Source organism: Helianthus annuus, chromosome 1, assembly GCF_002127325.2.
Source record: "Helianthus annuus cultivar XRQ/B chromosome 1, HanXRQr2.0-SUNRISE, whole genome shotgun sequence".
NCBI lineage: Eukaryota > Viridiplantae > Streptophyta > Magnoliopsida > Asterales > Asteraceae > Helianthus > Helianthus annuus.
The window spans coordinates 99,143,446-99,157,810 of record NC_035433.2 but is presented as its reverse complement, the minus strand read 5'-3'; the positions used below and the strand labels follow the sequence as shown (position 1 = coordinate 99,157,810).

Genomic DNA, 14,365 nt, shown 5'->3' with positions numbered 1-14,365 from the left:
ATATCATCAATCCATTTGTTTTCTGTGAGACCGTACTCAATCATCACCAACTTCCACTGTCTCTCGAATTCTTCAGGCTCAATGGAATCAGTCCATACAATGTCGCACATCCTCCTTTTAAACTCATCATTATTGCACAACTCGTGGCTAACCTATACCGATAAATGCTTTTTATATCAGCCTATAACAAAATCTATGTTATAAAAAAACGCTAACGAAAGACAATATAGCATGCTATACCTTATCTGCCACTTTTTTCATTATGTGCCACATGCACAACCTGTGTCTGCTGGCAGAAAAAACCTCCTCAATAGCCTGTTTCATAGTAGGGTCTTGGTCCGTCACTACAACCTTTGGCCGCCGACCAAATGACTTTACGAATGAATGCAGAGGCCATTTATAGGATTCAATGCTCTCCGATGCCAACAACCCAGGTCCAAGGGTTACATTTCGACAGTGGTTGTCAATGCCAGAGAACGGAACAAACACCATCTTGTACCTGAACAAACACATGCGAAGTACACATTTAAAACATGCGAAATAGACAGATATCACATGCGAAAAAATACAGTATAACATGCGATGTATTCAACACCTGCTGTTCAATATATAATAACATGCGATATTGCAAGTTTAGGAAAATCATATAACATGCGAAAAATAAATAAAAAACATGTTTGTCTTGAAACACTTACCTGTTTGTCTTGAAAGTTGCATCGAACGATATCACATCCCCGAACTCCATAAAGTTACACTTGCATAACCCATCAGCCCAGAATAAACCAGTTAACCGTTTGTCATCATCAACAGAATATTCAAACAAATAATCAACTAAATACTGTTTTTTGTCGGTCATCCTATTAATCACCATGTCAGCGTCATATTCTCTTATATAGCTGTTAATTCGATTCCTAAAATTTTTGCAATCATCAGCCGTGGCGCCAACGTTCTTGAAACCACCATAACGTTTCCTCATTATACGGAAAGCTTTGACATGACCAAGGTTTAAAGTGCCTAGTTCCCATATCATCTCCTCCTGGACATCTGACAATTGTTTGTACGCTGGTAGTATATGAATATCATGTGGACATACAAACTTATGATTATGGCCATCAACAAATCTCTTTACTGTATATAATCTACCATCCACCGTGCAAATCATAAGTTGAGCTTTGCATCCGATTATAATGGTCCCCCTGTTCCTTGATTTGAATTGCTTTCTTGACTTCGAATAACGATCTTCAATACACAATGGCTTATGACCCTCTTTAGAACAAACAAATACTTAGTTTTGATTATAGCACCACTGTGTACTTCACCACCCTTCCGAGTAGAAAAACCAGCTAACTTAGCATATGATTTGTAAAACGCATATGCTTGTTCAATAGAGGTAAATTGCATTCCAACCACGGGTGTAGCTGATGCTTCAACCTCCAGAGTGTAAACCCTTTCATCTACAAAAATCAAATAAAAAAACACATGCGAATTATCGGCCTCATTACATGCGATATATTAATAACTGCATAATTTCATCGTAAGAACAACAACACGTGCGAATTGTATGAACAATAACATGCGAAAATGATGATTTTGATGAATATGTTTTACACATGCGATTTATTATACCATAATGTAACACCCCGAAATCGGGTTTGGTAATCAAAACCCCTTATTATTAATACACGGGTAAAATACCGTTAGCAGTAACGGTAACCCGGTAAATATTAGGATTTAAAATAAATAAACCTAATAGTAAATAAAATGTAAATAGATGTTTTAAGGAAATAAAGTTATGAGAGGCCCGAGTTAACGGGACTTAAAATGAACTTAATCATAACTTTCCTGAATTCACCAAATAGCTAGGAATATTAACCTAGTTAAAAGGTGTCTTAAAACAATGAAGAAAACATGGGTAATAACCCTTTTTATGAAAGATAAAACACAAGGGGCCAAAGTTGTCAAGTGAGCAAACTAGGTTTAATAAAATCAAATAAATAAAACACAACACACACTTAGTGTGTGTGTGTGCGTGGGGCGACCAGGGGAAAGGAAAAGGGAGCCAAAACCCTAGAACTCAACAAATCATCAAATTGAAGCCTGATTCAAGGTCAAAATCGATGCATGAATACGTAGAAACGATCACCTAGTCGTGGGGATCGTAAGGTATGTCAAATTTTTGATGTTTATGAAGTTGAGATTTTTGATGAACTTGTGAAGATCGAAATTGAAGCTTGAATGATTGGTGTTTGGGTGAAACTAGGATGAGATTCATGCTTAGAAACAAACCCTAGTTGAAAACTTGAAGAATTAGTACTAAAACTAGGAATTTGATAATTACCCTCTTATGTGCTAAGTGGGTTTTGATTGTGTAGCGAAGATGATGATATGTTTATGCAAGAAATCATCATAGTTGATAGTTGATGCAAGATACTTGAACAACTTGCAAGTTTGAGTAATTGATCATAAGTGATAGTGGTGAATTTTGGATGTTAATCTTGGTAAAAATAACTAGTTAGGAACTAGTTAGTAAATATGTAAAATCATGCACATTAGGTGTTTGTTAAAATGCCTAAATGAGAACTAAGCGTTGATAATATGCCTAATTGAGTCTTGTGAACTTGATAGTGCAATCATATGTGTTAATTGGTGATTTGAGTTTTAATAGTCAAACCGACCATTAATAAGATCGAATGATAATTGTGATAGAAAATATGTAAGATGGAATAGTCATAATTAATGATGACTAATATAACCGTCTTACGAATTATGATGATAGTTTGACGCTTGACAAGCTAGGTGGAGGCTTGGAAAGGAAGCGGGTCAAACGAAGTAAGAATGGCGGAAAAAGCATAATTCGGATGCAAGGTAAGTATAACTTACACTAGTCTTAAATTGTGGAATGTTTTCTTATCATATAAATTATGAACGAGGTGTCTAAACAATTGAAATATGATGTTCCGTCGTGTAATCGAACGGAACAAGAAAATCAAAGATAAATGGTCAATTCGGCCAAAGGGGTCAAAAGGTGTAGATAACACCTTTTGACTATATAGACTAATGATTCTTTTGTCGAGTCATATGCTTACAGGAATAGATATCCAATGGATATTCGCACCGTTCTTAATTAGCGAATATAAAGCAAGGTATTAAGATCGGGTCTATTTGTTGACCCGAGTCAGGTACGCTTATTTTATGATGTATGTAAAAATACTAATTTGGTCGAATAATTGGTGATAGCCCTTCATTGTAAAAGAAGGACCAAAATCGACCAAAAAGCCCTTGTAGGCTAAATTGAACAAACAACCTTTAAAGGTTGTTTGGAAACGAGTTTTGCGGTAAGATAAATACTTAGAATAAGTATAGAAGTTGAAGGGGGTATTGTTTTTAGTCAAACGGCACTATTGAGTTTTGCCGTAAAATATTGATTTTAGAGGTAAAATTTGGGTTATATAAGATCACCATAATAAACTCACCTTAAATGCAGTCGAGGTGGGGTAATATAGGGTAAAAAATGTGGTGATGGAATACTAGAAGAAATCGAAAGCGTTTTTAGGCTTGAAAATGCTTAAATACCCTTAACGGGTCAAAATAAACATCCGAGTAAAAATGGGTTTAATTTGAGTAATTAAACCGGCGATTAAAATCTAATATGATAGGCAACATTAAGTCGAAGAAGTATATGTGATATAAGGGCCAAATAAACATGTTTGATGGTGAAATTACAAACGGGTCAAAATTGGCAAAAAGGAGAAATAAGCCGAAGACTTAGAAGTCTTAAAATTTGCTAAGTCGAATGTCGGATTTTAACCTCATAAGATGGAGGATTAAATTACGGACGCGTAGGAAAAGGAATCGGGTAAAACGGATCAATTACGAAGAAGCTATGGCCGTTTCCGTAAAAACTGGCATAGCTGAACTAAGCTGCAGACCTGCTGATGCAGGGGCCACCGTAAATTACGGTGTCCACCGTAATTTACGGTGGAGTTGAAAAATGCTACGGTGGATCCCTTCTGGTTTACGGTGGGGGCCTGTACTACCAGTGGCCACCGTAAATTACGGTGCCACCGTAATTTACGGTGGAGGTCAGGTTGAAAACTTTGTTTCTGTTATCAATTGTTTCTCGAACTCGTTTAGACGCGTTTTAAGTCCCGTATGACTAAAGCATTTCATGTTTATGAAATGTAGGTACATTCTGGATGCCGGAAGACGATCAAGCATCATCGAAGAACCGAACACTATAAAGATTCACGCTTCCGCACATTGTAAATCGATATTTTTAACGACGAATTTTGTCACATTAGGCGGTGTACTTGGAAATTGTGAAAGTTATAATTAACTCGTATTTTCTAAGGATACTTAACGTTAACTACATGTTTATTTTCGTTAAAAATACGAAAATCTTTAAAATAATAACTAGAGTGTTACAAGTTGGTAATCAGAGCTCAGGGTTAAAGAGTAAGGTGTGTTCGGTTCGAGGCTTGATCGCAAATCCGGTAAGTGCAAGTATGTTAATAGCTTAGCATGCTAAAGAGTTGTAAACAACAAATAGGGCTATCGTGTGATACACGTTACCCCAAATTAAATGATAGATATGGTTAACAACATTTCGTGCGTTGACACATATAGTACAAAATTGTACTATGATACGGGCATTTAGTAGAGTTGACATTACTAACTTTGTGAATGTCTTGATTGAAGGACACTTACATTTAAAGATGGCAAAGGTTAAACAAATGCAAGATGTGATAGAGGAACAGTCCGAGGCATGACAAGAGGAACATGCCCATCAAGGACTAAATCGCGTAACGATCGCGAACAAGGCTAATGGCAAGAGAAGCCCGTTAGGGCAAGCATTATCAGGTGCACGTTTTAAATCATTGCATAAATAGTAATATGCAACAGATATGTAGAGATTGAAAGTTGCATACGTAGATTGAAAACTTGGAAAGACCTGAATAGAAAACCTATCCGGGATATTGTTTCCAAGAAAAACAGATAGAGGTATTACTTATATAGGGCGTGATGTGAAAACTGTAAAAAGGTCATGCGTGTCATGTGTTAATCGCTTACTCTGGCCAAGTAAGTAGAGGCATATGATACCATGAACTTCTTATGGCGGACACGTTTACATCCGATGTAGTAAGGGCAGGGTGAATGGGACTAATTAAAAAGTACCCAAATGAATCAGATAAGCAAAATGTTTGATAATAATGTAAACGCACAACCAAGTGACGGGAGCGTATTACATTAGGATAATGAGTCCGGGTGAAGGGACAAACAAGCACGTAAAATGATTTAGACAAGTATTGGGAGGGAGTGTACTTACACTCGAACCCAGAAAACATCAAGCATGTAAAATGATTTAGACAAGTATTGGGAGGGAGTGTACTTACACTCGAACCCAGAAAACATCAAGCATGTAAAATGATTTAGACAAGTATTGGGAGGGAGTGTACTTATACTCGAACCCAGAAAACATCAAGCATGTAAAATGATTTAGACAAGTATTGGGAGGGAGTGTACTTACACTCGAACCCAGAAAACATCAAGCATGTAAAATGATTTAGACAAATATTGGGAGGGAGTGATACTTACACTCGAACCCGGAGAATGTAAACATGTAAGATGAGTTAGATATGCATTGGGAGGGGGTGTACTTACACTCGAACCCGGAAAATGCAAATATGTTCCTTAACGGGTCATTTTTGTAAAATGTCGAACTCAAAGATAAAGTCAGAATATAAAAACCGAAGCGAGGTCTTAATGCATACCGGGAGGGTTGCAATAATAACAATTTCGGTAAAACACCCGGTGGATGGGTAAGAATTAAACACATGCGTAAACCAAGAGACGTGAACGCGGGTTGAAAGATCAAAGTAACGTGGATTACGAGTTATGACTATAAAATCTCGTATATAGAAATTGTGAGTAAATATGTTCAACTATTCGAAGTTGAATGGGTCGAATAAAAAAAAATAAAGTTGATTGTTTATAAGTGATGGATTTCACATTAATAGGTCAAACATGTTGAATACCATATAACGCCGAATGGCACAAATGAGCACTAGCCAGATAAAGGTAGTGTTAAATGCAAGAGAATAATGAGCCCGGCAATGGGACATAATCAAACACGAATGTATGTAAACTGGATAATGGTGAGTATAAGATAAAACGACGCATAAATGACGTGAGAAATCATAAAGTCGGAAAATGTGCCCGAAAAGAAACGAATGTAGCCTTAGACTACGGTCAAGGTCAAAGATAATATCAAAACGATAATAAATGATGTTAAGCAAAAACATGGTGCCTTAACGCCGTATGCGTATATAAATGTATACACATTTGAAGGAAGACTCGAATAAAAGATGATCTACGGGATCATCATAACCTACGAGGTATTAATTAGAGCAAAAGGTCTACGGGACCAAAACGAACCACGGGTCATGATTAGAAAGAAGTTATAAGGACTTCGCCTTAAAGAGGTGAATGTCTAATCAAAAATAGCCCATAAGGCTAAGTGAAGAAACCTACGGGTCAATATTGTAAAGCAAGGGGAACTGGTTACAATTCTCCGTGTAAAATAATAACGGTCAGGAATAAAACTTAAAACGGAAACTCCTAGACATGAGAAAAAGATATAAGACAAGGAGAAAATGTAAACTAAAAATTTAGTTTTTAGTTAAAAGCAATGTTTTAACAAACATAAGTAGTAAGAGATGGTTTAGAAAATCTTAGACACACATAAGGCCGGAGATGGCAAATTAGTATACCCGCGTGACGGGGTATGAAGTGACGGCGTCAAATTAGGCTAGCCGCAAAACTATTCAAAGTTAAGAAAATGTCATGAAGAATACAAAACGCTTGTTAATATAAGACAAGTGCGTGATAAACCTGTTAAAAGACTAACGAGACTGAGTGGTCAAGTTACAACTCAGTCAATAAAGATTTAGGGTTATAAGCAGTAAGTAACGGCCCGCGAGGCCTTACACATGAAAGACGTACGCGTCAGTATACATGAAAACTTTTAACTAAAAGATAACGAGTTTTTAAATGGTTACCTTATAAGGTAAACCATAGCAAATAATAAGGGTAAAAAGTAACTGGACTAATAAGTCTAGTTAGTGAGACCGGTTGAGGTCATTTAAGTAAATTGGTTGCTTGTAACCGGTGGATTCGGTATAACTGAACCGAATAAATGAATTTTAAAACAAAAGAAATTGTTGCTAAAAGTGAAAGATTTCACTAAAGACCTTTAAATGGGTCAAAGTAACGGATCCATAAAGAATTCGATAATATATGGAAGTGATGAATAGCGCTAAGTAACTAAACTAGTGGAAATAACGAGATTATGTAATTTCCAATTGCACTATGTCGTAAGAGGTACGTAGACAATTAATAGCCAAAAAGATGTTACCATACTTTCTGGTAATACTAACAATTGGCTAAGAGTATAAGTAATGTTTAAGGGATTTCTCGGCTCAAAATACATTGAGTTTAAACTCAATGAGTTATATCATAAAAGGTTTCGAGGACGAAACCTCTTTAAGGGGGGTAGACTTGTAACACCCCGAAATCGGGTTTGGTAATCAAAACCCCTTATTATTAATACACGGGTAAAATACCGTTAGCAGTAACGGTAACCCGGTAAATATTAGGATTTAAAATAAATAAACCTAATAGTAAATAAAATGTAAATAGATGTTTTAAGGAAATAAAGTTATGAGAGGCCCGAGTTAACGGGACTTAAAATGAACTTAATCATAACTTTCCTGAATTCACCAAATAGCTAGGAATATTAACCTAGTTAAAAGGTGTCTTAAAACAATGAAGAAAACATGGGTAATAACCCTTTTTATGAAAGATAAAACACAAGGGGCCAAAGTTGTCAAGTGAGCAAACTAGGTTTAATAAAATCAAATAAATAAAACACAACACACACTTAGTGTGTGTGTGTGCGTGGGGCGACCAGGGGAAAGGAAAAGGGAGCCAAAACCCTAGAACTCAACAAATCATCAAATTGAAGCCTGATTCAAGGTCAAAATCGATGCATGAATACGTAGAAACGATCACCTAGTCGTGGGGATCGTAAGGTATGTCAAATTTTTGATGTTTATGAAGTTGAGATTTTTGATGAACTTGTGAAGATCGAAATTGAAGCTTGAATGATTGGTGTTTGGGTGAAACTAGGATGAGATTCATGCTTAGAAACAAACCCTAGTTGAAAACTTGAAGAATTAGTACTAAAACTAGGAATTTGATAATTACCCTCTTATGTGCTAAGTGGGTTTTGATTGTGTAGCGAAGATGATGATATGTTTATGCAAGAAATCATCATAGTTGATAGTTGATGCAAGATACTTGAACAACTTGCAAGTTTGAGTAATTGATCATAAGTGATAGTGGTGAATTTTGGATGTTAATCTTGGTAAAAATAACTAGTTAGGAACTAGTTAGTAAATATGTAAAATCATGCACATTAGGTGTTTGTTAAAATGCCTAAATGAGAACTAAGCGTTGATAATATGCCTAATTGAGTCTTGTGAACTTGATAGTGCAATCATATGTGTTAATTGGTGATTTGAGTTTTAATAGTCAAACCGACCATTAATAAGATCGAATGATAATTGTGATAGAAAATATGTAAGATGGAATGGTCATAATTAATGATGACTAATATAACCGTCTTACGAATTATGATGATAGTTTGACGCTTGACAAGCTAGGTGGAGGCTTAGAAAGGAAGCGGGTCAAACGAAGTAAGAATGGCGGAAAAAGCATAATTCGGATGCAAGGTAAGTATAACTTACACTAGTCTTAAATTGTGGAATGTTTTCTTATCATATAAATTATGAACGAGGTGTCTAAACAATTGAAATATGATGTTCCGTCGTGTAATCGAACGGAACAAGAAAATCAAAGATAAATGGTCAATTCGGCCAAACGGGTCAAAAGGTGTAGATAACACCTTTTGACTATATAGACTAATGATTCTTTTGTCGAGTCATATGCTTACAGGAATAGATATCCAATGGATATTCGCACCGTTCTTAATTAGCGAATATAAAGCAAGGTATTAAGATCGGGTCTATTTGTTGACCCGAGTCAGGTACGCTTATTTTATGATGTATGTAAAAATACTAATTTGGTCGAATAATTGGTGATAGCCCTTCATTGTAAAAGAAGGACCAAAATCGACCAAAAAGCCCTTGTAGGCTAAATTGAACAAACAACCTTTAAAGGTTGTTTGGAAACGAGTTTTGCGGTAAGATAAATACTTAGAATAAGTATAGAAGTTGAAGGGGGTATTGTTTTTAGTCAAACGGCACTATTGAGTTTTGCCGTAAAATATTGATTTTAGAGGTAAAATTTGGGTTATATAAGATCACCATAATAAACTCACCTTAAATGCAGTCGAGGTGGGGTAATATAGGGTAAAAAATGTGGTGATGGAATACTAGAAGAAATCGAAAGCGTTTTTAGGCTTGAAAATGCTTAAATACCCTTAACGGGTCAAAATAAACATCCGAGTAAAAATGGGTTTAATTTGAGTAATTAAACCGGTGATTAAAATCTAATATGATAGGCAACATTAAGTCGAAGAAGTATATGTGATATAAGGGCCAAATAAACATGTTTGATGGTGAAATTACAAACGGGTCAAAATTGGCAAAAAGGAGAAATAAGCCGAAGACTTAGAAGTCTTAAAATTTGTTAAGTCGAATGTCGGATTTTAACCTCATAAGATGGAGGATTAAATTACGGACGCGTAGGAAAAGGAATCGGGTAAAACGGATCAATAACGAAGAAGCTATGGCCGTTTCCGTAAAAACTGGCATAGCTGAACTAAGCTGCAGACCTGCTGATGCAGGGGCCACCGTAAATTACGGTGTCCACCGTAATTTACGGTGGAGTTGAAAAATGCTACGGTGGATCCCTCCTGGTTTACGGTGGGGGCCTGTACTACCAGTGGCCACCGTAAATTACGGTGCCACCGTAATTTACGGTGGAGGTCAGGTTGAAAACTTTGTTTCTGTTATCAATTGTTTCTCGAACTCGTTTAGACGCGTTTTAAGTCCCGTATGACTAAAGCATTTCATGTTTATGAAATGTAGGTACATTCTGGATGCCGGAAGACGATCAAGCATCATCGAAGAACCGAACACTATAAAGATTCACGCTTCCGCACATTGTAAATCGATATTTTTAACGACGAATTTTGTCACATTAGGCGGTGTACTTGGAAATTGTGAAAGTTATAATTAACTCGTATTTTTTAAGGATACTTAACGTTAACTACATGTTTATTTTCGTTAAAAATACGAAAATCTTTAAAATAATAACTAGAGTGTTACACATAACATGCGAAAATCCGTAAACAGAATAAACATCACATGCGAATCGAAAGACTCATAACATGCGAACTTATACATGTTGCTTTCATATCAAAATATACTCAACATTCAAACTTCAAAAACAGCTACAACAATGCAAAAATCATTGCTACGTTAAACAAAACAAGTCTACGAACAATTTAAAGATCTGAATAAAATAATTACCATTAGAACACTCGTTTACAGCAGTTGTACTTGCATTTGGATTTGGATTTGCAGGTTGCGGATTTAAAACATCCTCAATCAAAACTCTCTGATATGTAGATAATTGAGCATGATCACCGATCGGTCGAGTTTCTTCAAAATCAACATCTGTGTTTCGTCCGGTGCTGCTCTGTAGACCCATCAAAAAAAAAACAATTGAATCAAACCCTAACGCAGAAGAATGAAAACTGCAATTTGAGAATTATGAAAAATTTGAAACTGATTCGAATGCTAATTACCGGGATATTAGTGTAACGAACTTCTCGCTGATTGAATGAAGAGACGAATTTGCCCTCCGATGATTGAATTAATTGTCTGATTTAACCTTATCAAAGAAAAAACTTATCAGGACACGTGTACGGCCACTACAGTCATGTATGTAATGTACGATTAGGGAATTTGTATCCTATAATTTGCCTATATATATATATATATAGAGGCCAGTTAACGTACAATAGGGCTTATCATACATTACGTACGCGATAACCCCAGCCGTTAGATCTTCATCTCCCATGCGATTTCATACCTCCATGCGAACTATACGAACTGTGCGAATTCAATCTTCCACATGCGATTTTGTCCATCAACACACCCCATGCCATTTTTCACATTACCCCATGCTAACCGTTTTTTCACATGCGATATTCAATCTTACACATGGGATTTTACACACCCCATGCCATTTTTCACATTACCCCATGCTAGCCAACTTTTCACATGCGATATTCAATCTTCCACATGCGATTCTACACACCCCATGCCATTTTTCAAATTACCCCATGCTAGCCATTTTTTCATATGCGATATTCAACCTTCCACATGCGATTTTGTCCATCTACACAGCCCATGCCATTTTTCACATTACCCCATGCTAACCATTTTTTCACATGCGATTTCATTTGCATGGGATTTCAAACATGCGATTTCATTGCATTTTCAAGCCATGCGATTTCATTTGCCTTTTTATAACATGCGAAGATTGAATTCGCACCAGATCGAACGGCTGGGATGATCGCGTACGTATCGTACGATAAGCCATAATGTATTTTACACTTTTCTTATATCTATACTACTTTATAAAACATATCCAAGGGACTTCTTAATGTCCAAAAAAATTCCATTAAAACACCATTAAAGCATGATGTACAATCCTCTAAAGCACAACATAATTTGCTTTTCCTATTCTACCCTCACTCACAAAACAAGCCGGAGAACAAAAACAACTTAACAGCTCATTAGGGTTTCTGTCTTTCACATCCGCCCCATTTCTTCTCTCTCTCTCTCTCTCACCAGGCGATAACCCTTAGATCTCACCAGGCGATAACCCTTAGATCTTAAACAACATTAGATCTGTAAATATTATGGTTTCTTTCTCGGCTATGACCCTAGATCGATGGATTTCACCGGCGTTTTCAAATCTCAGGTAACATCTTTTTTACCTCTCGGCATTTTTGGTTTGAAATTTGAGTTGGATCTGTTGAATTTTAGGGTTTATTTCTCCGGCGATAACCCTAGAGATAGATGGATTTCACCGGCGTTTTCACATCTCAGGTACCTATTTTCTACTTGCAGATCTGTTAATGGTTAGGGTTTTTTCTTGCAGATCTGTTAAACAACATTAGATCTGTAACTATTTTCTGTCTTTGGATCTGTTGAATTTTAGGGTTTATTTCTCCGGCGATAAGCCTAGAGATAGATGGATTTCACCGGCGTTTTCACATCTGAGGTACCTATTTTCTACTTGCAGATCTGTTAAATTTTAGGGTTTTTTCTTGCAGATCTGTTAAACAACATTAGATCTGTAACTATTTTCTGTCTTTGGATCTGTTGAATTTTAGGGTTTATTCCTCCGGCGATAACCCTAGAGATAGATGAATTTCACCGGCGTTTTCACATCTCAGGTACCTATTTTCTACTTGCAGATCTGTTAAATTTTAGGGTTTTTTCTTGCAGATCTGTTAAACAACATTAGATCTGTAACTATTTTCTTGCAGATCTGTTAAATTTTAGGGTTTTTTTCTACTTGATTTGTGAAAGAATAATCTTTTTAACATTTGGATACTGTTATGTTTTAGTCATGTTTTAATCGGTAAAGTTATCGGATACTGTTAGCATCTTACGTTTTTTAAGCTCAGTTTTAATCGGTAAAGTTATCGAATACAGGGGTGCAGTTTTGAGTTTTAATCGGTAAAGTTATCCAAAGGACTTCTTAAAGTCCATAAAAGTTATCCAAAGGACTTCTACAATTATAACTATGTTCAAAGAATAATCTTTTTAACATTTGTAAACAGTTAAGAATTTTAGAAAGAAATATGTTTATTTTACTATTTTACTGAATCTGTCATTTTCATTTGATTATAAGAATTTTAGAGCTGGCTTATGTTTCCTTGTGGGGAGTACAACTCAAGTTACATCCCGAATGGCAAGTTACTTTGGAGATGAAGGCTTTGGAGATTGGTGAGAAGGCCCGAGAAGCCATTCTCAGTCGCAATTATGACCAGGTAAAGGATCGTACTCTTCTGCTTGGATAAGACATTATTTGGTACGCCTCTTCGGATTGGGTAATGGGTCAAAACTGGTAATATTTCGGTACGAAATGATTTGGAATTGTGTATTATATTTTATATGACTTTCTAAATATTTTTGTGTTTTTGTTTCAAGATATACTTCATCTTGTTGGTTTTAAACAAGAAACCAACATCTTGTTGGTTTTGTACTAATATTTAAAATGCTATAGTGTTAAGGTTTATCTACTGTTTGAAATAAGCTCTTTTTAATATAAAGTTTGAGATTACTTGAAACTTCTTATTTCAACACTAGATTAAGAACTGCAAGTTAACCTTGTAATATGTTAATAATTATCTTTTTAATCTTTTTTGTGGGGAGTACAACTCAAGTTACACTTTGCTCTCAATCAATTCCTCATTTGAAGATGCAATTGATGATGCTATTGAAAAGCTTCTTGCTCGTATGTAAGTTACTGACTACTGATATCTACAATAACGGGTCAAAACATATAGTTTCTGGTAGGGGTTGAAACGGGTTAGGCTGAATTGAAGTATTGAACTCAAACGCTTTTTGTTACAAAAGTTACATCTTCTAGAAATTTGTACTTGTAGTCTTGTAGATTTATTACGTTCGTGCATTACCTTTGTATCATTATTCACCATTTCAACATAAAAATCTGAATGTTTTAGGTTGTTTGATATAAAATGGATCAAATGAGTACTATACTAAATAGATAAAAAGAAAAATAAACACTTCTATTACACTTTCATTGCTCATTTTCTTACATGAAAGTGGCTGTAAAACATTAGTGTAAGTCAAAGAAGGAATCATCTATACTACTTTATAAAAGTGGCTGTAAAACATTAGTGTAAGCCAAAACTTGCTGGTTTTAAAATGTTTGTTAAGAAGATATATACTTCATCTTGTTGGTTTTAAACAAGAAACCAACATCTTGTTGGTTTTGTACTAATATTTGAACAAGCCCAACTAAAAGATGTTATGTGCACAGGTTGAAAAGAGGGAATAGTGGTCAACAGTGGTTGGTATGCTGAAAAGAGGTGAACTATGGTCAGACTTCAGCAGTCTGCTGCTGAAAAGAGGTTGAAAAGAGGGAATAGTTGTCAACAGTGGTTGGTATGCTGAAAAGAGGTGAACCGTGGTCAGACTTCAGCAGTCTGCTGCTGAATGCTGCTGAAAAGAGGTGAGTGGTCAGAATCAGTCTGTACATCTACTTATTTTGTTTAAATTTATAGCTTTTCTTG

General features: G+C 35.8%; 1 long non-coding RNA gene across 1 annotated transcript; it reads left to right on the top strand.

Moving 5' to 3' along the window:
* The first annotated feature begins 11,961 nt into the window (after positions 1–11,961).
* On the top strand, positions 11,962–12,318 carry LOC118492089. The gene is made up of 3 exons (XR_004892513.1): positions 11,962–12,018; positions 12,084–12,146; positions 12,259–12,318. It is a non-coding gene; the product is annotated as an uncharacterized LOC118492089 (long non-coding RNA).
* The last annotated feature ends 2,047 nt before the right edge of the window (positions 12,319–14,365 follow it).